This window comes from Salminus brasiliensis, chromosome 6 (genome assembly GCF_030463535.1).
Source record: "Salminus brasiliensis chromosome 6, fSalBra1.hap2, whole genome shotgun sequence".
NCBI lineage: Eukaryota > Metazoa > Chordata > Actinopteri > Characiformes > Bryconidae > Salminus > Salminus brasiliensis.
Window position 1 is genome coordinate 38352356 of NC_132883.1, and position 24757 is coordinate 38377112.

Sequence of the window (24757 nt, forward strand, 5' to 3'; positions counted from 1 at the left end):
AAACAAAGACGTGACCCCGACGTGATTTAAACACGCAACCTTCTGATCTGGAGTCAGACGCGCTACCGTTGCGCCACGAGGTCATTAGACGCCCACATTACTGTGTATGTGTGTGTTTGTCTGGTCAGAGCTCTCAGCAGCCTTCATTTCAGAGGCTATGTCCGCTTTCATCAGACATCGCAATCGTCAGATGGCCAAAACATCTCGACTGGCAGAGCCCGTCGGTAGAGCATCAGACTTTTAATCTGAGGGTCCAGGGTTCAAGTCCCTGTTCGGGCGATGCTTTAGCTCCTTCCGACTCCCAGTGAAATCAAGCTACTAGAAGACGCATTAATAAGAGCACTCAGCGGGCAAACAATGCCTTTTAGCCTAATAATAAATAACTCAGTATCGTTGTGTCACATGACTAACATAAGACCTTAGTTGATCACCTCAACAAGTCAGCAAGTTTCTCCACAAAACTGCCATTTCACACAGAACCATGAGTAAACCATCTTCATCTCAGCCCTCCTGAAAACAAGCTCCAACCAGCATGAATTGTAAGTTGGTTTAAAGTGGTCTGGCTCTGTCTGACCAGCATTCCAGTCTTCAAAATTCAACTAATACTAGTCTGGTGTGCAGGTAACCATCAAAGGTCAACTTTCATTGCAGAATATAAAGAATAACAAACAAACAAACAAAACAGAAAAAACAACAACGCCGTACCATGCTGTGTTTTCAGCCAGCAACACAGATACTGAGTAGTGTCCTGAGAGTTGGGCTCGAGCTCGTTTTCTACAGCATGATCTTTTACTCTAGCACACTCTTCCTCAGCTCATCTTCTTCTTAATCTTCTTCTCTCTTTCTTTCGCTCGCTCGCACGCGCGCACTCTCACCCTCTCTGCCGTTTTTTCGCATTTAAGCACGCACTCCCTCCTTGCTCGCTGGCGCGTGCGCTTTCCGTCCATGCATGGTATAGGTCGCTGTATGGAGAGGCATGATCTGGAGTCCTTCCAGAAAACCTGATTTTTCCTATCAACATACTTCAGATAGCCGTAAGAAAATGACCCCCTAAAGACGCGTGAGGGTCTATAAATGTTTGTGATCCATCCCGAGATAAAGAACAGTGAGATTGAAAAATGTTAATATGTTATTGCAGCAGCAATAATGATATGTAGCTCGTTTATTCATTCATTTCTGTGACTTAATTTAGTTAGAATTTCTATAAAGAAATGATATAAAAATAGAAAAAGACAGATAAAGCCCACAAACAGATGACCCTCTGTGTCTGACATAAGCAGCAGAAGGACTGACGGTACAGCGTGGTTTACTGTAAAGAAAGACGTGACCCCGACGTGATTTGAACACGCAACCTTCTGATCTGGAGTCAGACGCGCTACCGTTGCGCCACGAGGTCATTAGACGCCCACATTACTGTGTATGTGTGTTTTTGTCTGGTCAGAGCTCTCAGCAGCCTTCATTTCAGAGGCTATGTCCGCTTTCATCAGACATCGCAATCGTCAGATGGCCAAAACATCTCGACTGGCAGAGCCCGGATAGCTCAGTCGGTAGAGCATCAGACTTTTAATCTGAGGGTCCAGGGTTCAAGTCCCTGTTCGGGCGATGCTTTAGCTCCTTCCGACTCCCAGTGAAATCAAGCTACTAGAAGACGCATTAATAAGAGCACTCAGCGGGCAAACAATGCCTTTTAGCCTAATAATAAATAACTCAGTATCGTTGTGTCACATGACTAACATAAGACCTTAGTTGATCACCTCAACAAGTCAGCAAGTTTCTCCACAAAACTGCCATTTCACACAGAACCATGAGTAAACCATCTTCATCTCAGCCCTCCTGAAAACAAGCTCCAACCAGCATGAATTGTAAGTTGGTTTAAAGTGGTCTGGCTCTGTCTGACCAGCATTCCAGTCTTCAAAATTCAACTAATACTAGTCTGGTGTGCAGGTAACCATCAAAGGTCAACTTTCATTGCAGAATATAAAGAATAACAAACAAACAAACAAAACAGAAAAAACAACAACGCCGTACCATGCTGTGTTTTAAGCCAGCAACACAGATACTGAGTAGTGTCCTGAGAGTTGGGCTCGAGCTCGTTTTCTACAGCATGATCTTTTACTCTAGCACACTCTTCCTCAGCTCATCTTCTTCTTAATCTTCTTCTCTCTTTCTTTCGCTCGCTCGCACGCGCGCACTCTCACCCTCTCTGCCGTTTTTTCGCATTTAAGCACGCACTCCCTCCTTGCTCGCTGGCGCGTGCGCTTTCCGTCCATGCATGGTATAGGTCGCTGTATGGAGAGGCATGATCTGGAGTCCTTCCAGAAAACCTGATTTTTCCTATCAACATACTTCAGATAGCCGTAAGAAAATGACCCCCTAAAGACGCGTGAGGGTCTATAAACGTTTGTGATCCATCCCGAGATAAAGAACAGTGAGATTGAAAAATGTTAATATGTTATTGCAGCAGCAATAATGATACGTAGCTCGTTTATTCATTCATTTCTGTGACTTAATTTAGTTAGAATTTCTAAAAAGAAATGATATAAAAATAGAAAAAGACAGATAAAGCCCACAAACAGATGACCCTCTGTGTCTGACATAAGCAGCAGAAGGACCGACGGTACAGCGTGGTTTACTGTAAAGAAAGACGTGACCCCGACGTGATTTGAACACGCAACCTTCTGATCTGGAGTCAGACGCGCTACCGTTGCGCCACGAGGTCATTAGACGCCCACATTACTGTGTATGTGTGTGTTTGTCTGGTCAGAGCTCTCAGCAGCCTTCATTTCAGAGGCTATGTCCGCTTTCATCAGACATCGCAATCGTCAGATGGCCAAAACATCTCGACTGGCAGAGCCCGGATAGCTCAGTCGGTAGAGCATCAGACTTTTAATCTGAGGGTCCAGGGTTCAAGTCCCTGTTCGGGCGATGCTTTAGCTCCTTCCGACTCCCAGTGAAATCAAGCTACTAGAAGACGCATTAATAAGAGCACTCAGCGGGCAAACAATGCCTTTTAGCCTAATAATAAATAACTCAGTATCGTTGTGTCACATGACTAACATAAGACCTTAGTTGATCACCTCAACAAGTCAGCAAGTTTCTCCACAAAACTGCCATTTCACACAGAACCATGAGTAAACCATCTTCATCTCAGCCCTCCTGAAAACAAGCTCCAACCAGCATGAATTGTAAGTTGGTTTAAAGTGGTCTGGCTCTGTCTGACCAGCATTCCAGTCTTCAAAATTCAACTAATACTAGTCTGGTGTGCAGGTAACCATCAAAGGTCAACTTTCATTGCAGAATATAAAGAATAACAAACAAACAAACAAAACAGAAAAAACAACAACGCCGTACCATGCTGTGTTTTAAGCCAGCAACACAGATACTGAGTAGTGTCCTGAGAGTTGGGCTCGAGCTCGTTTTCTACAGCATGATCTTTTACTCTAGCACACTCTTCCTCAGCTCATCTTCTTCTTAATCTTCTTCTCTCTTTCTTTCGCTCGCTCGCACGCGCGCACTCTCACCCTCTCTGCCGTTTTTTCGCATTTAAGCACGCACTCCCTCCTTGCTCGCTGGCGCGTGCGCTTTCCGTCCATGCATGGTATAGGTCGCTGTATGGAGAGGCATGATCTGGAGTCCTTCCAGAAAACCTGATTTTTCCTATCAACATACTTCAGATAGCCGTAAGAAAATGACCCCCTAAAGACGCGTGAGGGTCTATAAACGTTTGTGATCCATCCCGAGATAAAGAACAGTGAGATTGAAAAATGTTAATATGTTATTGCAGCAGCAATAATGATACGTAGCTCGTTTATTCATTCATTTCTGTGACTTAATTTAGTTAGAATTTCTAAAAAGAAATGATATAAAAATAGAAAAAGACAGATAAAGCCCACAAACAGATGACCCTCTGTGTCTGACATAAGCAGCAGAAGGACTGACGGTACAGCGTGGTTTACTGTAAAGAAAGACGTGACCCCGACGTGATTTGAACATGCAACCTTCTGATCTGGAGTCAGACGCGCTACCGTTGCGCCACGAGGTCATTAGACGCCCACATTACTGTGTATGTGTGTGTTTGTCTGGTCAGAGCTCTCAGCAGCCTTCATTTCAGAGGCTATGTCCGCTTTCATCAGACATCGCAATCGTCAGATGGCCAAAACATCTCAACTGGCAGAGCCTGGATAGCTCAGTCGGTAGAGCATCAGACTTTTAATCTGAGGGTCCAGGGTTCAAGTCCCTGTTCGGGCGATGCTTTAGCTCCTTCCGACTCCCAGTGAAATCAAGCTACTAGAAGACGCATTAATAAGAGCACTCAGCGGGCAAACAATGCCTTTTAGCCTAATAATAAATAACTCAGTATCGTTGTGTCACATGACTAACATAAGACCTTAGTTGATCACCTCAACAAGTCAGCAAGTTTCTCCACAAAACTGCCATTTCACACAGAACCATGAGTAAACCATCTTCATCTCAGCCCTCCTGAAAACAAGCTCCAACCAACATGAATTGTAAGTTGGTTTAAAGTGGTCTGGCTCTGTCTGACCAGCATTCCAGTCTTCAAAATTCAACTAATACTAGTCTGGTGTGCAGGTAACCATCAAAGGTCAACTTTCATTGCAGAATATAAAGAATAACAAACAAACAAACAAAACAGAAAAAACAGCAACGCCGTACCATGCTGTGTTTTCAGCCAGCAACACAGATACTGAGTAGTGTCCTGAGAGTTGGGCTCGAGCTCGTTTTCTACAGCATGATCTTTTACTCTAGCACACTCTTCCTCAGCTCATCTTCTTCTTAATCTTCTTCTCTCTTTCTTTCGCTCGCTCGCACGCGCGCACTCTCACCCTCTCTGCCGTTTTTTCGCATTTAAGCACGCACTCCCTCCTTGCTCGCTGGCGCGTGCGCTTTCCGTCCATGCATGGTATAGGTCGCTGTATGGAGAGGCATGATCTGGAGTCCTTCCAGAAAACCTGATTTTTCCTACCAACATACTTCAGATAGCCGTAAGAAAATGACCCCCTAAAGACGCGTGAGGGTCTATAAATGTTTGTGTTCCATCCCGAGATAAAGAACAGTGAGATTGAAAAATGTTAATATGTTATTGCAGCAGCAATAATGATATGTAGCTCGTTTATTCATTCATTTCTGTGACTTAATTTAGTTAGAATTTCTATAAAGAAATGATAAAAAAATAGAAAAAGACAGATAAAGCCCACAAACAGATGACCCTCTGTGTCTGACATAAGCAGCAGAAGGACTGACGGTACAGCGTGGTTTACTGTACACAAAGACGTGACCCCGACGTGATTTGAACACGCAACCTTCTGATCTGGAGTCAGACGCGCTACCGTTGCGCCACGAGGTCATTAGACGCCCACATTACTGTGTATGTGTGTGTTTGTCTGGTCAGAGCTCTCAGCAGCCTTCATTTCAGAGGCTATGTCCGCTTTCATCAGACATCGCAATCGTCAGATGGCCAAAACATCTCGACTGGCAGAGCCCGGATAGCTCAGTCAGTAGAGCATCAGACTTTTAATCTGAGGGTCCAGGGTTCAAGTCCCTGTTCGGGCGATGCTTTAGCTCCTTCCGACTCCCAGTGAAATCAAGCTACTAGAAGACGCATTAATAAGAGCCCTCAGCGGGCAAACAATGCCTTTTAGCCTAATAATAAATAACTCAGTATCGTTGTGTCACATGACTAACATAAGACCTTAGTTGATCACCTCAACAAGTCAGCAAGTTTCTCCACAAAACTGCCATTTCACACAGAACCATGAGTAAACCATCTTCATCTCAGCCCTCCTGAAAACAAGCTCCAACCAGCATGAATTGTAAGTTGGTTTAAAGTGGTGTGGCTCTTGTCTGACCAGCATTCCAGTCTTCAAAATTCAACTAATACTAGTCTGGTGTGCAGGTAACCATCAAAGGTCAACTTTCATTGCAGAATATAAAGAATAACAAACAAACAAACAAAACAGAAAAAACAGCAACGCCGTACCATGCTGTGTTTTCAGCCAGCAACACAGATACTGAGTAGTGTCCTGAGAGTTGGGCTCGAGCTCGTTTTCTACAGCATGATCTTTTACTCTAGCACACTCTTCCTCAGCTCATCTTCTTCTTAATCTTCTTCTCTCTTTCTTTCGCTCGCTCGCACGCGCGCACTCTCACCCTCTCTGCCGTTTTTTCGCATTTAAGCACGCACTCCCTCCTTGCTCGCTGGCGCGTGCGCTTTCCGTCCATGCATGGTATAGGTCGCTGTATGGAGAGGCATGATCTGGAGTCCTTCCAGAAAACCTGATTTTTCCTACCAACATACTTCAGATAGCCGTAAGAAAATGACCCCCTAAAGACGCGTGAGGGTCTATAAATGTTTGTGATCCATCCCGAGATAAAGAACAGTGAGATTGAAAAATGTTAATATGTTATTGCAGCAGCAATAATGATACGTAGCTCGTTTATTCATTCATTTCTGTGACTTAATTTAGTTAGAATTTCTAAAAAGAAATTATATAAAAATAGAAAAAGACAGATAAAGCCCACAAACAGATGACCCTCTGTGTCTGACATAAGCAGCAGAAGGACTGACGGTACAGCGTGGTTTACTGTAAACAAAGACGTGACCCCGACGTGATTTGAACACGCAACCTTCCGATCTGGAGTCAGACGCGCTACCGTTGCGCCACGAGGTCATTAGACGCCCACATTACTGTGTATGTGTGTGTTTGTCTGGTCAGAGCTCTCAGCAGCCTTCATTTCAGAGGCTATGTCCGCTTTCATCAGACATCGCAATCGTCAGATGGCCAAAACATCTCAACTGGCAGAGCCCGGATAGCTCAGTCGGTAGAGCATCAGACTTTTAATCTGAGGGTCCAGGGTTCAAGTCCCTGTTCGGGCGATGCTTTAGCTCCTTCCGACTCCCAGTGAAATCAAGCTACTAGAAGACGCATTAATAAGAGCACTCAGCGGGCAAACAATGCCTTTTAGCCTAATAATAAATAACTCAGTATCGTTGTGTCACATGACTAACATAAGATCTTAGTTGATCACCTCAACAAGTCAGCAAGTTTCTCCACAAAACTGCCATTTCACACAGAACCATGAGTAAACCATCTTCATCTCAGCCCTCCTGAAAACAAGCTCCAACCAGCATGAATTGTAAGTTGGTTTAAAGTGGTGTGGCTCTGTCTGACCAGCATTCCAGTCTTCAAAATTCAACTAATACTAGTCTGGTGTGCAGGTAACCATCAAAGGTCAACTTTCATTGCAGAATATAAAGAATAACAAACAAACAAACAAAACAGAAAAAACAGCAACGCCGTACCATGCTGTGTTTTCAGCCAGCAACACAGATACTGAGTAGTGTCCTGAGAGTTGGGCTCGAGCTCGTTTTCTACAGCATGATCTTTTACTCTAGCACACTCTTCCTCAGCTCATCTTCTTCTTAATCTTCTTCTCTCTTTCTTTCGCTCGCTCGCACGCGCGCACTCTCACCCTCTCTGACGTTTTTTCGCATTTAAGCACGCACTCCCTCCTTGCTCGCTGGCGCGTGCGCTTTCCGTCCATGCATGGTATAGGTCGCTGTATGGAGAGGCATGATCTGGAGTCCTTCCAGAAAACCTGATTTTTCCTACCAACATACTTCAGATAGCCGTAAGAAAATGACCCCCTAAAGACGCGTGAGGGTCTATAAATGTTTGTGATCCATCCCGAGATAAAGAACAGTGAGATTGAAAAATGTTAATATGTTATTGCAGCAGCAATAATGATACGTAGCTCGTTTATTCATTCATTTCTGTGACTTAATTTAGTTAGAATTTCTAAAAAGAAATTATATAAAAATAGAAAAAGACAGATAAAGCCAACAAACAGATGACCCTCTGTGTCTGACATAAGCAGCAGAAGGACTGACGGTACAGCGTGGTTTACTGTAAACAAAGACGTGACCCCGACGTGATTTGAACACGCAACCTTCCGATCTGGAGTCAGACGCGCTACCGTTGCGCCACGAGGTCATTAGACGCCCACATTACTGTGTATGTGTGTGTTTGTCTGGTCAGAGCTCTCAGCAGCCTTCATTTCAGAGGCTATGTCCGCTTTCATCAGACATCGCAATCGTCAGATGGCCAAAACATAGCAACTGGCAGAGCCCGGATAGCTCAGTCGGTAGAGCATCAGACTTTTAATCTGAGGGTCCAGGGTTCAAGTCCCTGTTCGGGCGATGCTTTAGCTCCTTCCGACTCCCAGTGAAATCAAGCTACTAGAAGACGCATTAATAAGAGCACTCAGCGGGCAAACAATGCCTTTTAGCCTAATAATAAATAACTCAGTATCGTTGTGTCACATGACTAACATAAGATCTTAGTTGATCACCTCAACAAGTCAGCAAGTTTCTCCACAAAACTGCCATTTCACACAGAACCATGAGTAAACCATCTTCATCTCAGCCCTCCTGAAAACAAGCTCCAACCAGCATGAATTGTAAGTTGGTTTAAAGTGGTCTGGCTCTGTCTGACCAGCATTCCAGTCTTCAAAATTCAACTAATACTAGTCTGGTGTGCAGGTAACCATCAAAGGTCAACTTTCATTGCAGAATATAAAGAATAACAAACAAACAAACAAAACAGAAAAAACAGCAACGCCGTACCATGCTGTGTTTTCAGCCAGCAACACAGATACTGAGTAGTGTCCTGAGAGTTGGGCTCGAGCTCGTTTTCTACAGCATGATCTTTTACTCTAGCACACTCTTCCTCAGCTCATCTTCTTCTTAATCTTCTTCTCTCTTTCTTTCGCTCGCTCGCACGCGCGCACTCTCACCCTCTCTGACGTTTTTTCGCATTTAAGCACGCACTCCCTCCTTGCTCGCTGGCGCGTGCGCTTTCCGTCCATGCATGGTATAGGTCGCTGTATGGAGAGGCATGATCTGGAGTCCTTCCAGAAAACCTGATTTTTCCTACCAACATACTTCAGATAGCCGTAAGAAAATGACCCCCTAAAGACGCGTGAGGGTCTATAAATGTTTGTGATCCATCCCGAGATAAAGAACAGTGAGATTGAAAAATGTTAATATGTTATTGCAGCAGCAATAATGATATGTAGCTCGTTTATTCATTCATTTCTGTGACTTAATTTAGTCAGAATTTCTATAAAGAAATGATATAAAAATAGAAAAAGACAGATAAAGCCGACTGGCAGAGCCCGGATAGCTCAGTCGGTAGAGCATCAGCCTTTTAATCTGAGGGTCCAGGGTTCAAGTCCCTGTTCGGGCGATGCTTTAGCTCCTTCCGACTCCCAGTGAAATCAAGCTACTAGAAGACGCATTAATAAGAGCACTCAGCGGGCAAACAATGCCTTTTAGCCTAATAATAAATAACTCAGTATCGTTGTGTCACATGACTAACATAAGACCTTAGTTGATCACCTCAACAAGTCAGCAAGTTTCTCCACAAAACTGCCATTTCACACAGAACCATGAGTAAACCATCTTCATCTCAGCCCTCCTGAAAACAAGCTCCAACCAGCATGAATTGTAAGTTGGTTTAAAGTGGTCTGGCTCTGTCTGACCAGCATTCCAGTCTTCAAAATTCAACTAATACTAGTCTGGTGTGCAGGTAACCATCAAAGGTCAACTTTCATTGCAGAATATAAAGAATAACAAACAAACAAACAAAACAGAAAAAACAGCAACGCCGTACCATGCTGTGTTTTCAGCCAGCAACACAGATACTGAGTAGTGTCCTGAGAGTTGGGCTCGAGCTCGTTTTCTACAGCATGATCTTTTACTCTAGCACACTCTTCCTCAGCTCATCTTCTTCTTAATCTTCTTCTCTCTTTCTTTCGCTCGCTCGCACGCGCGCACTCTCACCCTCTCTGCCGTTTTTTCGCATTTAAGCACGCACTCCCTCCTTGCTCGCTGGCGCGTGCGCTTTCCGTCCATGCATGGTATAGGTCGCTGTATGGAGAGGCATGATCTGGAGTCCTTCCAGAAAACCTGATTTTTCCTACCAACATACTTCAGATAGCCGTAAGAAAATGACCCCCTAAAGACGCGTGAGGGTCTATAAATGTTTGTGATCCATCCCGAGATAAAGAACAGTGAGATTGAAAAATGTTAATATGTTATTGCAGCAGCAATAATGATATGTAGCTCGTTTATTCATTCATTTCTGTGACTTAATTTAGTTAGAATTTCTATAAAGAAATGATATAAAAATAGAAAAAGACAGATAAAGCCCACAAACAGATGACCCTCTGTGTCTGACATAAGCAGCAGAAGGACTGACGGTACAGCGTGGTTTACTGTAAACAAAGACGTGACCCCGACGTGATTTGAACACGCAACCTTCTGATCTGGAGTCAGACGCGCTACCGTTGCGCCACGAGGTCATTAGACGCCCACATTACTGTGTATGTGTGTGTTTGTCTGGTCAGAGCTCTCAGCAGCCTTCATTTCAGAGGCTATGTCCGCTTTCATCAGACATCGCAATCGTCAGATGGCCAAAACATCTCGACTGGCAGAGCCCGGATAGCTCAGTCGGTAGAGCATCAGACTTTTAATCTGAGGGTCCAGGGTTCAAGTCCCTGTTCGGGCGATGCTTTAGCTCCTTCCGACTCCCAGTGAAATCAAGCTACTAGAAGACGCATTAATAAGAGCCCTCAGCGGGCAAACAATGCCTTTTAGCCTAATAATAAATAACTCAGTATCGTTGTGTCACATGACTAACATAAGACCTTAGTTGATCACCTCAACAAGTCAGCAAGTTTCTTCACAAAACTGCCATTTCACACAGAACCATGAGTAAACCATCTTCATCTCAGCCCTCCTGAAAACAAGCTCCAACCAGCATGAATTGTAAGTTGGTTTAAAGTGGTGTGGCTCTTGTCTGACCAGCATTCCAGTCTTCAAAATTCAACTAATACTAGTCTGGTGTGCAGGTAACCATCAAAGGTCAACTTTCATTGCAGAATATAAAGAATAACAAACAAACAAACAAAACAGAAAAAACAGCAACGCCGTACCATGCTGTGTTTTCAGCCAGCAACACAGATACTGAGTAGTGTCCTGAGAGTTGGGCTCGAGCTCGTTTTCTACAGCATGATCTTTTACTCTAGCACACTCTTCCTCAGCTCATCTCCTTCTTAATCTTCTTTTCTCTTTCTTTCGCTCGCTCGCACGCGCGCACTCTCACCCTCTCTGCCGTTTTTTCGCATTTAAGCACGCACTCCCTCCTTGCTCGCTGGCGCGTGCGCTTTCCGTCCATGCATGGTATAGGTCGCTGTATGGAGAGGCATGATCTGGAGTCCTTCCAGAAAACCTGATTTTTCCTACCAACATACTTCAGATAGCCGTAAGAAAATGACCCCCTAAAGACGCGTGAGGGTCTATAAATGTTTGTGATCCATCCCGAGATAAAGAACAGTGAGATTGAAAAATGTTAATATGTTATTGCAGCAGCAATAATGATACGTAGCTCGTTTATTCATTCATTTCTGTGACTTAATTTAGTTAGAATTTCTAAAAAGAAATTATATAAAAATAGAAAAAGACAGATAAAGCCCACAAACAGATGACCCTCTGTGTCTGACATAAGCAGCAGAAGGACTGACGGTACAGCGTGGTTTACTGTAAAGAAAGACGTGACCCCGACGTGATTTGAACACGCAACCTTCTGATCTGGAGTCAGACGCGCTACCGTTGCGCCACGAGGTCATTAGACGCCCACATTACTGTGTATGTGTGTGTTTGTCTGGTCAGAGCTCTCAGCAGCCTTCATTTCAGAGGCTATGTCCGCTTTCATCAGACATCGCAATCGTCAGATGGCCAAAACATCTCGACTGGCAGAGGCCGGATAGCTCAGTCGGTAGAGCATCAGACTTTTAATCTGAGGGTCCAGGGTTCAAGTCCCTGTTCGGGCGATGCTTTAGCTCCTTCCGACTCCCAGTGAAATCAAGCTACTAGAAGACGCATTAATAAGAGCACTCAGCGGGCAAACAATGCCTTTTAGCCTAATAATAAATAACTCAGTATCGTTGTGTCACATGACTAACATAAGACCTTAGTTGATCACCTCAACAAGTCAGCAAGTTTCTCCACAAAACTGCCATTTCACACAGAACCATGAGTAAACCATCTTCATCTCAGCCCTCCTGAAAACAAGCTCCAACCAGCATGAATTGTAAGTTGGTTTAAAGTGGTCTGGCTCTGTCTGACCAGCATTCCAGTCTTCAAAATTCAACTAATACTAGTCTGGTGTGCAGGTAACCATCAAAGGTCAACTTTCATTGCAGAATATAAAGAATAACAAACAAACAAACAAAACAGAAAAAACAGCAACGCCGTACCATGCTGTGTTTTCAGCCAGCAACACAGATACTGAGTAGTGTCCTGAGAGTTGGGCTCGAGCTCGTTTTCTACAGCATGATCTTTTACTCTAGCACACTCTTCCTCAGCTCATCTTCTTCTTAATCTTCTTCTCTCTTTCTTTCGCTCGCTCGCACGCGCGCACTCTCACCCTCTCTGCCGTTTTTTCGCATTTAAGCACGCACTCCCTCCTTGCTCGCTGGCGCGTGCGCTTTCCGTCCATGCATGGTATAGGTCGCTGTATGGAGAGGCATGATCTGGAGTCCTTCCAGAAAACCTGATTTTTCCTATCAACATACTTCAGATAGCCGTAAGAAAATGACCCCCTAAAGACGCGTGAGGGTCTATAAATGTTTGTGATCCATCCCGAGATAAAGAACAGTGAGATTGAAAAATGTTAATATGTTATTGCAGCAGCAATAATGATACGTAGCTCGTTTATTCATTCATTTCTGTGACTTAATTTAGTTAGAATTTCTAAAAAGAAATGATATAAAAATAGAAAAAGACAGATAAAGCCCACAAACAGATCACCCTCTGTGTCTGACATAAGCAGCAGAAGGACTGACGGTACAGCGTGGTTTATTGTAAAGAAAGACGTGACCCCGACGTGATTTGAACACGCAACCTTCTGATCTGGAGTCAGACGCGCTACCGTTGCGCCACGAGGTCATTAGACTCCCACATTACTGTGTATGTGTGTGTTTGTCTGGTCAGAGCTCTCAGCAGCCTTCATTTCAGAGGCTATGTCCGCTTTCATCAGACATCGCAATCGTCAGATGGCCAAAACATCTCGACTGGCAGAGCCCGGATAGCTCAGTCGGTAGAGCATCAGACTTTTAATCTGAGGGTCCAGGGTTCAAGTCCCTGTTCGGGCGATGCTTTAGCTCCTTCCGACTCCCAGTGAAATCAAGCTACTAGAAGACGCATTAATTAGAGCACTCAGCGGGCAAACAATGCCTTTTAGCCTAATAATAAATAACTCAGTATCGTTGTGTCACATGACTAACATAAGACCTTAGTTGATCACCTCAACAAGTCAGCAAGTTTCTCCACAAAACTGCCATTTCACACAGAACCATGAGTAAACCATCTTCATCTCAGCCCTCCTGAAAACAAGCTCCAACCAGCATGAATTGTAAATTGGTTTAAAGTGGTCTGGCTCTGTCTGACCAGCATTCCAGTCTTCAAAATTCAACTAATACTAGTCTGGTGTGCAGGTAACCATCAAAGGTCAACTTTCATTGCAGAATATAAAGAATAACAAACAAACAAACAAAACAGAAAAACAGCCACGCCGTACCATGCTGCGTTTTCAGCCAGCAACACAGATACTGAGTAGTGTCCTGAGAGTTGGGTTCGAGCTCGTTTTCTACAGCATGATCTTTTACTCTAGCACACTCTTCCTCAGCTCATCTTCTTCTTAATCTTCTTCTCTCTTACTTTCGTTTGCTCGCACGCACGCACTCTCACCCTCTCTGCCGTTTTTTCGCATTTAAGCACGCACTCCCTCCTTGCTCGCTGGCGCGTGCGCTTTCCGTCCATGCATGGTATAGGTCGCTGTATGGAGAGGCATGATCTGGAGTCCTTCTAGAAAACTTGATTTTTCCTACCAACATACTTCAGATAGCCGTAAGAAAATGACCCCCTAAAGACGCGTGAGGGTCTATAAATGTTTGTGATCCATCCCGAGATAAAGAACAGTGAGATTGAAAAATGTTAATATGTTATTGCAGCAGCAATAATGATATGTAGCTCGTTTATTCATTCATTTCTGTGACTTAATTTAGTTAGAATTTCTATAAAGAAATGATATAAAAATAGAAAAAGACAGATAAAGCCCACAAACAGATGACCCTCTGTGTCTGATATAAGCAGCAGAAGGACTGACGGTACAGCGTGGTTTACTGGAAACAAAGACGTGACCCCGACGTGATTTGAACACGCAACCTTCTGATCTGGAGTCAGACGCGCTACCGTTGCGCCACGAGGTCATTAGACGCCCACATTACTGTGTATGTGTGTGTTTGTCTGGTCAGAGCTCTCAGCAGCCTTCATTTCAGAGGCTATGTCCGCTTTCATCAGACATCGCAATCGTCAGATGGCCAAAACATCTCGACTGGCAGAGCCCGGATAGCTCAGTCGGTAGAGCATCAGACTTTTAATCTGAGGGTCCAGGGTTCAAGTCCCTGTTCGGGCGATGCTTTAGCTCCTTCCGACTCCCAGTGAAATCAAGCTACTAGAAGACGCATTAATTAGAGCACTCAGCGGGCAAACAATGCCTTTTAGCCTAATAATAAATAACTCAGTATCGTTGTGTCACATGACTAACATAAGACCTTAGTTGATCACCTCAACAAGTCAGCAAGTTTCTCCACAAAACTGCCATTTCACACAGAACCATGAGTAAACCATCTTCATCTCAGCCCTCCTGAAAACAAGCTCCAACCAGCATGAATTGTAAGTTGGTTTAAAGTGGTCTGGCTCTGTCTGACCAGCATTCCAGTCTTCAAAATTCAACTAATACTAGTCTGGTGTGCAGGTAACCATCAAAGGTCAACTTTCATTGCAGAATATAAAGAATAACTAACAAACAAACAAAACAGAAAAAACAGCCACGCCGTACCATGCTGTGTTTTAAGCCAGCAACACAGATACTGAGTAGTGTCCTGAGAGTTGGGTTCGAGCTCGTTTTCTACAGCATGATCTTTTACTCTAGCACACTCTTCCTCAGCTCATCTTCTTCTTAATCTTCTTCTCTCTTTCTTTCGCTCGCTCGCACGCGCGAGCGCACTCTCACCCTCTCTGCCGTTTTTTCGCATTTAAGCACGCACTCCCTCCTTGCTCGCTGGCGCGTGCGCTTTCCGTCCATGCATGGTATAGGTCGCTGTATGGAGAGGCATGATCTGGAGTCCTTCCAGAAAACTTGATTTTTCCTACCAACATACTTCAGATAGCCGTAAGAAAATGACCCCCTAAAGACGCGTGAGGGTCTATAAATGTTTGTGATCCATCCCGAGATAAAGAACAGTGAGATTGAAAAATGTTAATATGTTATTGCAGCAGCAATAATGATATGTAGCTTGTTTATTCATTCATTTCTGTGACTTAATTTAGTTAGAATTTCTATAAAGAAATGATATAAAAATAGAAAAAGACAGATAAAGCCCACAAACAGATGACCCTCTGTGTCTGACATAAGCAGCAGAAGGACTGACGGTACAGCGTGGTTTACTGTAAACAAAGACGTGACCCCGACGTGATTTGAACACGCAACCTTCTGATCTGGAGTCAGACGCGCTACCGTTGCGCCACGAGGTCATTAGACGCCCACATTACTGTGTATGTGTATGTTTGTCTGGTCAGAGCTCTCAGCAGCCTTCATTTCAGAGGCTATGTCCGCTTTCATCAGACATCGCAATCGTCAGATGGCCAAAACATCTCGACTGGCAGAGCCCGGATAGCTCAGTCGGTAGAGCATCAGACTTTTAATCTGAGGGTCCAGGGTTCAAGTCCCTGTTCGGGCGATGCTTTAGCTCCTTCCGACTCCCAGTGAAATCAAGCTACTAGAAGACGCATTAATTAGAGCACTCAGCGGGCAAACAATGCCTTTTAGCCTAATAATAAATAACTCAGTATCGTTGTGTCACATGACTAACATAAGACCTTAGTTGATCACCTCAACAAGTCAGCAAGTTTCTCCACAAAACTGCCATTTCACACAGAACCATGAGTAAACCATCTTCATCTCAGCCCTCCTGAAAACAAGCTCCAACCAGCATGAATTGTAAGTTGGTTTAAAGTGGTCTGGCTCTGTCTGACCAGCATTCCAGTCTTCAAAATTCAACTAATACTAGTCTGGTGTGCAGGTAACCATCAAAGGTCAACTTTCATTGCAGAATATAAAGAATAACAAACAAACAAACAAAACAGAAAAAACAGCCACGCCGTACCATGCTGTGTTTTAAGCCAGCAACACAGATACTGAGTAGTGTCCTGAGAGTTGGGTTCGAGCTCGTTTTCTACAGCATGACCTTTTACTCTAGCACACTCTTCCTCAGCTCATCTTCTTCTTAATCTTCTTCTCTCTTTCTTTCGCTCGCTCGCACGCGCGAGCGCACTCTCACCCTCTCTGCCGTTTTTTCGCATTTAAGCACGCACTCCCTCCTTGCTCGCTGGCGCTTGCGCTTTCCGTCCATGCATGGTATAGGTCGCTGTATGGAGAGGCATGATCTGGAGTCCTTCCAGAAAACCTGATTTTTCCTATCAACATACTTCAGATAGCCGTAAGAAAATGACCCCCTAAAGACGCGTGAGGGTCTATAAATGTTTGTGATCCATCCCGAGATAAAGAACAGTGAGATTGAAAAATGTTAATATGTTATTGCAGCAGCAATAATGATACGTAGCTCGTTTATTCATTCATTTCTGTGACTTAATTTAGTTAGAATTTCTAAAAAGAAATGATATTAAAATAGAAAAAGACAGATAAAGCCCACAAACAGATGACCCTCTGTGTCTGACATAAGCAGCAGAAGGACTGACGGTACAGCGTGGTTTATTGTAAAGAAAGACGTGACCCCGACGTGATTTGAACACGCAACCTTCTGATCTGGAGTCAGACGCGCTACCGTTGCGCCACGAGGTCATTAGACGCCCACATTACTGTGTATGTGTGTGTTTGTCTGGTCAGAGCTCTCAGCAGCCTTCATTTCAGAGGCTATGTCCGCTTTCATCAGACATCGCAATCGTCAGATGGCCAAAACATCTCGACTGGCAGAGCCCGGATAGCTCAGTCGGTAGAGCATCAGACTTTTAATCTGAGGGTCCAGGGTTCAAGTCCCTGCTCGGGCGATGCTTTAGCTCCTTCCGACTCCCAGTGAAATCAAGCTACTAGAAGACGCATTAATTAGAGCACTCAGCGGGCAAACAATGCCTTTTAGCCTAATAATAAATAACTCAGTATCGTTGTGTCACATGACTAACATAAGACCTTAGTTGATCACCTCAACAAGTCAGCAAGTTTCTCCACAAAACTGCCATTTCACACAAAACCATGAGTAAACCATCTTCATCTCAGCCCTCCTGAAAACAAGCTCCAACCAGCATGAATTGTAAGTTGGTTTAAAGTGGTCTGGCTCTGTCTGACCAGCATTCCAGTCTTCAAAATTCAACTAATACTAGTCTGGTGTGCAGGTAACCATCAAAGGTCAACTTTCATTGCAGAATATAAAGAATAACAAACAAACAAACAAAACAGAAAAACAGCCACGCCGTACCATGCTGCGTTTTCAGCCAGCAACACAGATACTGAGTAGTGTCCTGAGAGTTGGGTTCGAGCTCGTTTTCTACAGCATGATCTTTTACTCTAGCACACTCTTCCTCAGCTCATCTTCTTCTTAATCTTCTTCTCTCTTTCTTTCGCTCGCTCGCACGCGCGCACTCTCACCCTCTCTGCCGTTTTTTCGCATTTAAGCACGCACTCCCTCCTTGCTCGCTGGCGCGTGCGCTTTCCGTCCATGCATGGTATAGGTCGCTGTATGGAGAGGCATGATCTGGAGTCCTTCCAGAAAACTTGATTTTTCCTACCAACATACTTCAGATAGCCGTAAGAAAATGACCCCCTAAAGACGCGTGAGGGTCTATAAATGTTTGTGATCCATCCCGAGATAAAGAACAGTGAGATTGAAAAATGTTAATATGTTATTGCAGCAGCAATAATGATATGTAGCTCGTTTATTCATTCATTTCTGTGACTTAATTTAGTTAGAATTTCTATAAAGAAATGATATAAAAATAGAAAAAGACAGATAAAGCCCACAAACAGATGACCCTCTGTGTCTGACATAAGCAGCAGAAGGACTGACGGTACAGCGTGGTTTACTGGAAACAAAGACGTGACCCCGACGTGATTTGAACACGCAACCTTCTGATCTGGAGTCAGACGCGCTACCGTTGCGCCACGAGGTCATTAGACGCCCACATTACTGTGTATGTGTGTGTTTGTCTGGTCAGAGCTCTCAGCAGCCTTCATTTCAGAGGCTATGTCCGCTTTCATCAGACATCGCAATCGTCAGATGGCCAAAACATCTCGACTGGCAGAGCCCGGATAGCTCAGTCGGTAGAGCATCAGACTTTTAATCTGAGGGTCCAGGGTTCAAGTCCCTGTTCGGGCGATGCTTTAGCTCCTTCCGACTCCCAGTGAAATCAAGCTACTAGAAGACGCATTAATTAGAGCACTCAGCGGGCAAACAATGCCTTTTAGCCTAATAATAAATAACTCAGTATCGTTGTGTCACATGACTAACATAAGACCTTAGTTGATCACCTCAACAAGTCAGCAAGTTTCTCCACAAAACTGCCATTTCACACAGAACCATGAGTAAACCATCTTCATCTCAGCCCTCCTGAAAACAAGCTCCAACCAGCATGAATTGTAAGTTGGTTTAAAGTGGTCTGGCTCTGTCTGACCAGCATTCCAGTCTTCAAAATTCAACTAATACTAGTCTGGTGTGCAGGTAACCATCAAAGGTCAACTTTCATTGCAGAATATAAAGAATAACAAACAAACAAACAAAACAGAAAAAACAGCCACGCCGTACCATGCTGTGTTTTCAGCCAGCAACACAGATACTGAGTAGTGTCCTGAGAGTTGGGTTCGAGCTCGTTTTCTACAGCATGATCTTTTACTCTAGCACACTCTTCCTCAGCTCATCTTCTTCTTAATCTTCTTCTCTCTTTCTTTCGCTCGCTCGCACGCGCGCACTCTCACCCTCTCTGCCGTTTTTTCGCATTTAAGCACGCACTCCCTCCTTGCTCGCTGGCGCGTGCGCTTTCCGTCCATGCATGGTATAGGTCGCTGTATGGAGAGGCATGATCTGGAGTCCTTCCAGAAAACCTGATTTTTCCTACCAACATACTTCAGATAGCCGTAAGAAAATGACCCCCTAAAGACGCGTGAGGGTCTATAAATGTTTGTGATCCATCCCGAGATAAAGAACAGTGAGATTGAAAAATGTTAATATGTTATTGCAGCAGCAATAATGATATGTAGCTCGTTTATTCATTCATTTCTGTGACTTAATTTAGTTAGAATTTCTATAAAGAAATGATATAAAAATAGAAAAAGACAGATAAAGCCCACAAACAGATGACCCTCTGTGTCTGACATAAGCAGCAGAAGGACTGACGGTACAGCGTGGTTTACTGTAAACAAAGACGTGACCCCGACGTGATTTGAACACGCAACCTTCTGATCTGGAGTCAGACGCGCTACCGTTGCGCCACGAGGTCATTAGTCGCCCACATTACTGTGTATGTGTGTGTTTGTCTGGTCAGAGCTCTCAGCAGCCTTCATTTCAGAGGCTATGTCCGCTTTCATCAGACATCGCAATCGTCAGATGGCCAAAATATCTCGATTGGTAGAGCCCGGATAGCTCAGTCGGTAGAGCATCAGACTTTTAATCTGAGGGTCCAGGGTTCAAGTCCCTGTTCGGGCGATGCTTTAGCTCCTTCCGACTCCCAGTGAAATCAAGCTACTAGAAGACGCATGAATTAGAGAACCCAGCGGGCAGACAACGCCTTTTAGCCTAATAATAAATAACTCAGTATCGTTGTGTCACATGACTAACATAAGACCTTAGTTGATCACCTCAACAAGTCAGCAAGTTTCTCCACAAAACTGCCATTTCACACAGAACCATGAGTAAACCATCTTCATCTCAGCCCTCCTGAAAACAAGCTCCAACCAGCATGAATTGTAAGTTGGTTTAAAGTGGTCTGGCTCTGTCTGACCAGCATTCCAGTCTTCAAAATTCAACTAATACTAGTCTGGTGTGCAGGTAACCATCAAAGGTCAACTTTCATTGCAGAATATAAAGAATAACAAACAAACAAACAAAACAGAAAAAACAGCAACGCCGTACCATGCTGTGTTTTCAGCCAGCAACACAGATACTGAGTAGTGTCCTGAGAGTTGGGTTCGAGCTCGTTTTCTACAGCATGATCTTTTACTCTAGCACACTCTTCCTCAGCTCATCTTCTTCTTAATCTTCTTCTCTCTTTCTTTCGCTCGCTCGCACGCGCGAGCGCACTCTCACCCTCTCTGCCGTTTTTTCGCATTTAAGCACGCACTCCCTCCTTGCTCGCTGGCGCGTGCGCTTTCCGTCCATGCATGGTATAGGTCGCTGTATGGAGAGGCATGATCTGGAGTCCTTCCAGAAAACCTGATTTTTCCTACCAACATACGTCAGATAGCCGTATGAAAATGACCCCCTAAAGACGCGTGAGGGTCTATAAATGTTTGTGATCCATCCCGAGATAAAGAACAGTGAGATTGAAAAATGTTAATATGTTATTGCAGCAGCAATAATGATATGTAGCTCGTTTATTCATTCATTTCTGTGACTTAATTTAGTTAGAATTTCTATAAAGAAATGATATAAAAATAGAAAAAGACAGATAAAGCCCACAAACAGATGACCCTCTGTGTCTGACATAAGCAGCAGAAGGACTGACGGTACAGCGTGGTTTACTATAAATAAAGACGTGACCCCGACGTGATTTGAACACGCAACCTTCTGATCTGGAGTCAGACGCGCTACCGTTGCGCCACGAGGTCATTAGACGCCCACATTTCTGTGTATGTGTGTGTTTGTCTGGTCAGAGCTCTCAGCAGCCTTCATTTCAGAGGCTATGTCCGCTTTCATCAGACATCGCAATCGTCAGATGGCCAAAACATCTCGACTGGCAGAGCCCGGATAGCTCAGTCGGTAGAGCATCAGACTTTTAATCTGAGGGTCCAGGGTTCAAGTCCCTGTTCGGGCGATGCTTTAGCTCCTTCCGACTCCCAGTGAAATCAAGCTACTAGAAGACGCATTAATTAGAGCACTCAGCGGGCAAACAATGCCTTTTAGCCTAATAATAAATAACTCAGTATCGTTGTGTCACATGACTAACATAAGACCTTAGTTGATCACCTCAACAAGTCAGCAAGTTTCTCCACAAAACTGCCATTTCACACAGAACCATGAGTAAACCATCTTCATCTCAGCCCTCCTGAAAACAAGCTCCAACCAGCATGAATTGTAAGTTGGTTTAAAGTGGTCTGGCTCTGTCTGACCAGCATTCCAGTCTTCAAAATTCAACTAATACTAGTCTGGTGTGCAGGTAACCATCAAAGGTCAACTTTCATTGCAGAATATAAAGAATAACAAACAAACAAACAAAACAGAAAAAACAGCAACGCCGTACCATGCTGTGTTTTCAGCCAGCAACACAGATACTGAGTAGTGTCCTGAGAGTTGGGTTCGAGCTCGTTTTCTACAGCATGATCTTTTACTCTAGCACACTCTTCCTCAGCTCATCTTCTTCTTAATCTTCTTCTCTCTTTCTTTCGCTCGCTCGCACGCGCGAGCGCACTCTCACCCTCTCTGCCGTTTTTTCGCATTTAAGCACGCACTCCCTCCTTGCTCGCTGGCGCGTGCGCTTTCCGTCCATGCATGGTATAGGTCGCTGTATGGAGAGGCATGATCTGGAGTCCTTCCAGAAAACCTGATTTTTCCTACCAACATACTTCAGATAGCCGTAAGAAAATGACCCCCTAAAGACGCGCGAGGGTCTATAAATGTTTGTGATCCATCCCGAGATAAAGAACAGTGAGATTGAAAAATGTTAATATGTTATTGCAGCAGCAATAATGATATGTAGCTCGTTTATTCATTCATTTCTGCGACTTAATTTAGTTAGAATTTCTATAAAGAAATGATATAAAAATAGAAAAAGACAGATAAAGCCCACAAACAGATGACCCTCTGTGTCTGACATAAGCAGCAGAAGGACTGACGGTACAGCGTGGTTTACTGTAAACAAAGACGTGACCCCGACGTGATTTGAACACGCAACCTTCTGATCTGGAGTCAGACGCGCTACCGTTGCGCCACGAGGTCATTAGACGCCCACATTACTGTGTATGTGTGTGTTTGTCTGGTCAGAGCTCTCAGCAGCCTTCATTTCAGAGGCTATGTCCGCTTTTATCAGACATCGCAATCGTCAGATGGCCAAAACATCTCGACTGGCAGAGCCCGGATAGCTCAGTCGGTAGAGCATCAGACTTTTAATCTGAGGGTCCAGGGTTCAAGTCCCTGTTCGGGCGATGCTTTAGCTCCTTCCGACTCCCAGTGAAATCAAGCTACTAGAAGACGCATTAATTAGAGCACTCAGCGGGCAAACAATGCCTTTTAGCCTAATAATAAATAACTCAGTATCGTTGTGTCACATGACTAACATAAGACCTTAGTTGATCACCTCAACAAGTCAGCAAGTTTCTCCACAAAACTGCCATTTCACACAAAACCATGAGTAAACCATCTTCATCTCAGCCCTACTGAAAACAAGCTCCAACCAGCATGAATTGTAAGTTGGTTTAAAGTGGTCTGGCTCTGTCTGACCAGCATTCCAGTCTTCAAAATTCAACTAATACTAGTCTGGTGTGCAGGTAACCATCAAAGGTCAACTTTCATTGCAGAATATAAAGAATAACAAACAAACAAACAAAACAGAAAAAACAGCCACGCCGTACACTGAAAAAAGGAGACTAGCCATGTCTTGGATTTATGTAAGCATTTTGAGTGTATTTAACACAACTGCCTCGTGTTTTAAACAGACATGTAATTTTATTGTGTAAAAACTACATAACACGCAGAGAGACTACATAAATGTGTTCATATCATGTTCGACTGAAGTGAATCAATAACGTATCGATGTTAAATCTCACGATACCGCACTGGATTTTGTTTCGCGCCCTCAACGTGACAAGGAAGACGTGGGAAGAAACGGTTGGAGTTGGTCGGAGTGCTCGTTCCTACTTTGTTCAGTAAGTCTTGATTTTCTGGACGAATATTATCAAAATCGCACTCAAATGTAGTTAATTGTTTTGAGAATCACCATGTAACGTTAAATACTTGTCGTGAGCCTGTTTGCCAGCGCTGTGTTTTATCTGCTTCATACTAGCGCTGCTTCATTTGAAGTTGTTTTTAATGGCAGCTGTTTTCGCCCGCGGTTCCTACGCGTATGGTTAAAGATGTTTTCAAGTTATACTCTTACTGCCAACAGGGGGTGCTGCAGTACCCTCAGCACCCCTACTTCCCGCGGTTATGACCCCAACCCATTTTTCCCCTGTTTTGCTGCAGATTAAGAGGCAAACACAACTGCGTATTTCATCTGGAGTCAGCTCGACCGTTTGCTCAAGTTTTTGTGGTAAGAACAGTACTTGCTGTTACCATATTTTAACTACTATGTACAACACAGATTGTTTAAACAAGTGCAGCCTGTGCACGCTCGCACTGCCTAATAATCCACCTGTGAAATTTCAAATCTGCCCTATCTTTTTATATTGTCAGAAAGGTGATTAATGCAACTAGTTTATCAGACGTGGTGTAGCCTACTTCAGTAAAACATGTTCTGTTTCTGATATTTTGCTCCAAGCATGTACAGTAACAAAATATTAAAAAAAAAAATACCAATACAGTGCACTTAAGCACTATTAAATATGTCTAAGTATAACTATTATTTATTTAACCCTTTGGAGTAAAGTCCTAGTCAGATAATGTTTTAGACAACTTGTGAACATTTTTTAAAGATTATTTTTACTGTTAGCTTTACAATCTGTATGTTCAAAAGGAGCTTTAAGTGGATTTTTTTAAACTCTATCTTCAGTGTTGGATTAAATTTTCATAAGATGGCACAAGTTGTCTGAAAGTTTATCATGTAACAGGACCTTAAGTGGTTTAACCCTGTCCCACATTTGGTTAGCCATGTTACAGTTTGTGACATGCTGGTCATAAGTAATTCTAGGAAATCCTTTTTAGACTTTAAGTTTCTTTCTCTTACCGTTGTGTATATCTTCCGCTTGTTTTCTATAATGATTCAAAAATGCATTCTTGACATATCAAACTCTATTGTCCTCACTAGATACGGATCCTTTTTTTCTTTCCACTTTTTCAGTGAATGGTGCTAGAAGTGTTCCAGTGACAGAGTTAATGTGGCAATGCAAGGCCTGCCCATCAGTTTTACCAAGTAGGTCACAAATTCTGAGGCATTATCGAGTGAGACATAGGCATCACGGAAATAACAGTCGTATTCCATGTGTACATGCAAGCTGCCCATGTAGTTTTAAAACATGGAATGCCCTGTTAATTCATTTGAATAGATGTCATGTTATTAAAACTACCCCATGTCAGTCAAGTGGATGTACATTTAGCTGCCATTTGTGTCCATGTAAGGATCTTGTGTCTGAGAGGGATTATTGGACCCACATTAATGCACATTTAAAGAAAAATGAGGTTGTAACTTGTATGTTGGTGGATTGCAACTTTAAAACCAACATCTTAGGCTCGTTTA

General features: G+C 43.7%; 34 non-coding genes across 34 annotated transcripts; 17 read left to right on the forward strand and 17 right to left on the reverse strand.

Annotated features, from left to right (window-relative positions):
• Positions 1 to 11: 11 nt before the first annotated feature.
• Positions 12 to 83, reverse strand: trnaw-cca (transfer RNA tryptophan (anticodon CCA)). The gene has a single exon. It is a non-coding gene; the product is annotated as a tRNA-Trp (tRNA).
• A 1241-nt stretch (positions 84 to 1324) lies between these two features.
• trnaw-cca (transfer RNA tryptophan (anticodon CCA)) lies at positions 1325 to 1396 on the reverse strand. The gene has a single exon. It is a non-coding gene; the product is annotated as a tRNA-Trp (tRNA).
• A 133-nt stretch (positions 1397 to 1529) lies between these two features.
• On the forward strand, positions 1530 to 1602 carry trnak-uuu (transfer RNA lysine (anticodon UUU)). The gene has a single exon. It is a non-coding gene; the product is annotated as a tRNA-Lys (tRNA).
• A 1045-nt stretch (positions 1603 to 2647) lies between these two features.
• Positions 2648 to 2719, reverse strand: trnaw-cca (transfer RNA tryptophan (anticodon CCA)). The gene has a single exon. It is a non-coding gene; the product is annotated as a tRNA-Trp (tRNA).
• A 133-nt stretch (positions 2720 to 2852) lies between these two features.
• Positions 2853 to 2925, forward strand: trnak-uuu (transfer RNA lysine (anticodon UUU)). Its single transcript has one exon. It is a non-coding gene; the product is annotated as a tRNA-Lys (tRNA).
• Positions 2926 to 3970: 1045 nt separating this feature from the next.
• On the reverse strand, positions 3971 to 4042 carry trnaw-cca (transfer RNA tryptophan (anticodon CCA)). Its single transcript has one exon. It is a non-coding gene; the product is annotated as a tRNA-Trp (tRNA).
• Positions 4043 to 4175: 133 nt separating this feature from the next.
• On the forward strand, positions 4176 to 4248 carry trnak-uuu (transfer RNA lysine (anticodon UUU)). The gene has a single exon. It is a non-coding gene; the product is annotated as a tRNA-Lys (tRNA).
• Positions 4249 to 5293: 1045 nt separating this feature from the next.
• trnaw-cca (transfer RNA tryptophan (anticodon CCA)) lies at positions 5294 to 5365 on the reverse strand. Its single transcript has one exon. It is a non-coding gene; the product is annotated as a tRNA-Trp (tRNA).
• Positions 5366 to 5498: 133 nt separating this feature from the next.
• On the forward strand, positions 5499 to 5571 carry trnak-uuu (transfer RNA lysine (anticodon UUU)). The gene has a single exon. It is a non-coding gene; the product is annotated as a tRNA-Lys (tRNA).
• A 1046-nt stretch (positions 5572 to 6617) lies between these two features.
• Positions 6618 to 6689, reverse strand: trnaw-cca (transfer RNA tryptophan (anticodon CCA)). Its single transcript has one exon. It is a non-coding gene; the product is annotated as a tRNA-Trp (tRNA).
• A 133-nt stretch (positions 6690 to 6822) lies between these two features.
• trnak-uuu (transfer RNA lysine (anticodon UUU)) lies at positions 6823 to 6895 on the forward strand. Its single transcript has one exon. It is a non-coding gene; the product is annotated as a tRNA-Lys (tRNA).
• Positions 6896 to 7940: 1045 nt separating this feature from the next.
• On the reverse strand, positions 7941 to 8012 carry trnaw-cca (transfer RNA tryptophan (anticodon CCA)). Its single transcript has one exon. It is a non-coding gene; the product is annotated as a tRNA-Trp (tRNA).
• Positions 8013 to 8145: 133 nt separating this feature from the next.
• Positions 8146 to 8218, forward strand: trnak-uuu (transfer RNA lysine (anticodon UUU)). The gene has a single exon. It is a non-coding gene; the product is annotated as a tRNA-Lys (tRNA).
• Positions 8219 to 9193: 975 nt separating this feature from the next.
• On the forward strand, positions 9194 to 9266 carry trnak-uuu (transfer RNA lysine (anticodon UUU)). The gene has a single exon. It is a non-coding gene; the product is annotated as a tRNA-Lys (tRNA).
• A 1045-nt stretch (positions 9267 to 10311) lies between these two features.
• Positions 10312 to 10383, reverse strand: trnaw-cca (transfer RNA tryptophan (anticodon CCA)). The gene has a single exon. It is a non-coding gene; the product is annotated as a tRNA-Trp (tRNA).
• Positions 10384 to 10516: 133 nt separating this feature from the next.
• Positions 10517 to 10589, forward strand: trnak-uuu (transfer RNA lysine (anticodon UUU)). Its single transcript has one exon. It is a non-coding gene; the product is annotated as a tRNA-Lys (tRNA).
• A 1046-nt stretch (positions 10590 to 11635) lies between these two features.
• Positions 11636 to 11707, reverse strand: trnaw-cca (transfer RNA tryptophan (anticodon CCA)). The gene has a single exon. It is a non-coding gene; the product is annotated as a tRNA-Trp (tRNA).
• Positions 11708 to 11840: 133 nt separating this feature from the next.
• Positions 11841 to 11913, forward strand: trnak-uuu (transfer RNA lysine (anticodon UUU)). Its single transcript has one exon. It is a non-coding gene; the product is annotated as a tRNA-Lys (tRNA).
• A 1045-nt stretch (positions 11914 to 12958) lies between these two features.
• On the reverse strand, positions 12959 to 13030 carry trnaw-cca (transfer RNA tryptophan (anticodon CCA)). Its single transcript has one exon. It is a non-coding gene; the product is annotated as a tRNA-Trp (tRNA).
• A 133-nt stretch (positions 13031 to 13163) lies between these two features.
• On the forward strand, positions 13164 to 13236 carry trnak-uuu (transfer RNA lysine (anticodon UUU)). Its single transcript has one exon. It is a non-coding gene; the product is annotated as a tRNA-Lys (tRNA).
• Positions 13237 to 14280: 1044 nt separating this feature from the next.
• trnaw-cca (transfer RNA tryptophan (anticodon CCA)) lies at positions 14281 to 14352 on the reverse strand. Its single transcript has one exon. It is a non-coding gene; the product is annotated as a tRNA-Trp (tRNA).
• Positions 14353 to 14485: 133 nt separating this feature from the next.
• trnak-uuu (transfer RNA lysine (anticodon UUU)) lies at positions 14486 to 14558 on the forward strand. Its single transcript has one exon. It is a non-coding gene; the product is annotated as a tRNA-Lys (tRNA).
• Positions 14559 to 15607: 1049 nt separating this feature from the next.
• trnaw-cca (transfer RNA tryptophan (anticodon CCA)) lies at positions 15608 to 15679 on the reverse strand. Its single transcript has one exon. It is a non-coding gene; the product is annotated as a tRNA-Trp (tRNA).
• Positions 15680 to 15812: 133 nt separating this feature from the next.
• Positions 15813 to 15885, forward strand: trnak-uuu (transfer RNA lysine (anticodon UUU)). Its single transcript has one exon. It is a non-coding gene; the product is annotated as a tRNA-Lys (tRNA).
• A 1049-nt stretch (positions 15886 to 16934) lies between these two features.
• trnaw-cca (transfer RNA tryptophan (anticodon CCA)) lies at positions 16935 to 17006 on the reverse strand. The gene has a single exon. It is a non-coding gene; the product is annotated as a tRNA-Trp (tRNA).
• A 133-nt stretch (positions 17007 to 17139) lies between these two features.
• Positions 17140 to 17212, forward strand: trnak-uuu (transfer RNA lysine (anticodon UUU)). Its single transcript has one exon. It is a non-coding gene; the product is annotated as a tRNA-Lys (tRNA).
• A 1044-nt stretch (positions 17213 to 18256) lies between these two features.
• On the reverse strand, positions 18257 to 18328 carry trnaw-cca (transfer RNA tryptophan (anticodon CCA)). Its single transcript has one exon. It is a non-coding gene; the product is annotated as a tRNA-Trp (tRNA).
• Positions 18329 to 18461: 133 nt separating this feature from the next.
• Positions 18462 to 18534, forward strand: trnak-uuu (transfer RNA lysine (anticodon UUU)). Its single transcript has one exon. It is a non-coding gene; the product is annotated as a tRNA-Lys (tRNA).
• Positions 18535 to 19579: 1045 nt separating this feature from the next.
• Positions 19580 to 19651, reverse strand: trnaw-cca (transfer RNA tryptophan (anticodon CCA)). Its single transcript has one exon. It is a non-coding gene; the product is annotated as a tRNA-Trp (tRNA).
• Positions 19652 to 19784: 133 nt separating this feature from the next.
• trnak-uuu (transfer RNA lysine (anticodon UUU)) lies at positions 19785 to 19857 on the forward strand. Its single transcript has one exon. It is a non-coding gene; the product is annotated as a tRNA-Lys (tRNA).
• Positions 19858 to 20906: 1049 nt separating this feature from the next.
• Positions 20907 to 20978, reverse strand: trnaw-cca (transfer RNA tryptophan (anticodon CCA)). Its single transcript has one exon. It is a non-coding gene; the product is annotated as a tRNA-Trp (tRNA).
• Positions 20979 to 21111: 133 nt separating this feature from the next.
• trnak-uuu (transfer RNA lysine (anticodon UUU)) lies at positions 21112 to 21184 on the forward strand. The gene has a single exon. It is a non-coding gene; the product is annotated as a tRNA-Lys (tRNA).
• A 1049-nt stretch (positions 21185 to 22233) lies between these two features.
• On the reverse strand, positions 22234 to 22305 carry trnaw-cca (transfer RNA tryptophan (anticodon CCA)). The gene has a single exon. It is a non-coding gene; the product is annotated as a tRNA-Trp (tRNA).
• A 133-nt stretch (positions 22306 to 22438) lies between these two features.
• Positions 22439 to 22511, forward strand: trnak-uuu (transfer RNA lysine (anticodon UUU)). The gene has a single exon. It is a non-coding gene; the product is annotated as a tRNA-Lys (tRNA).
• The last annotated feature ends 2246 nt before the right edge of the window (positions 22512 to 24757 follow it).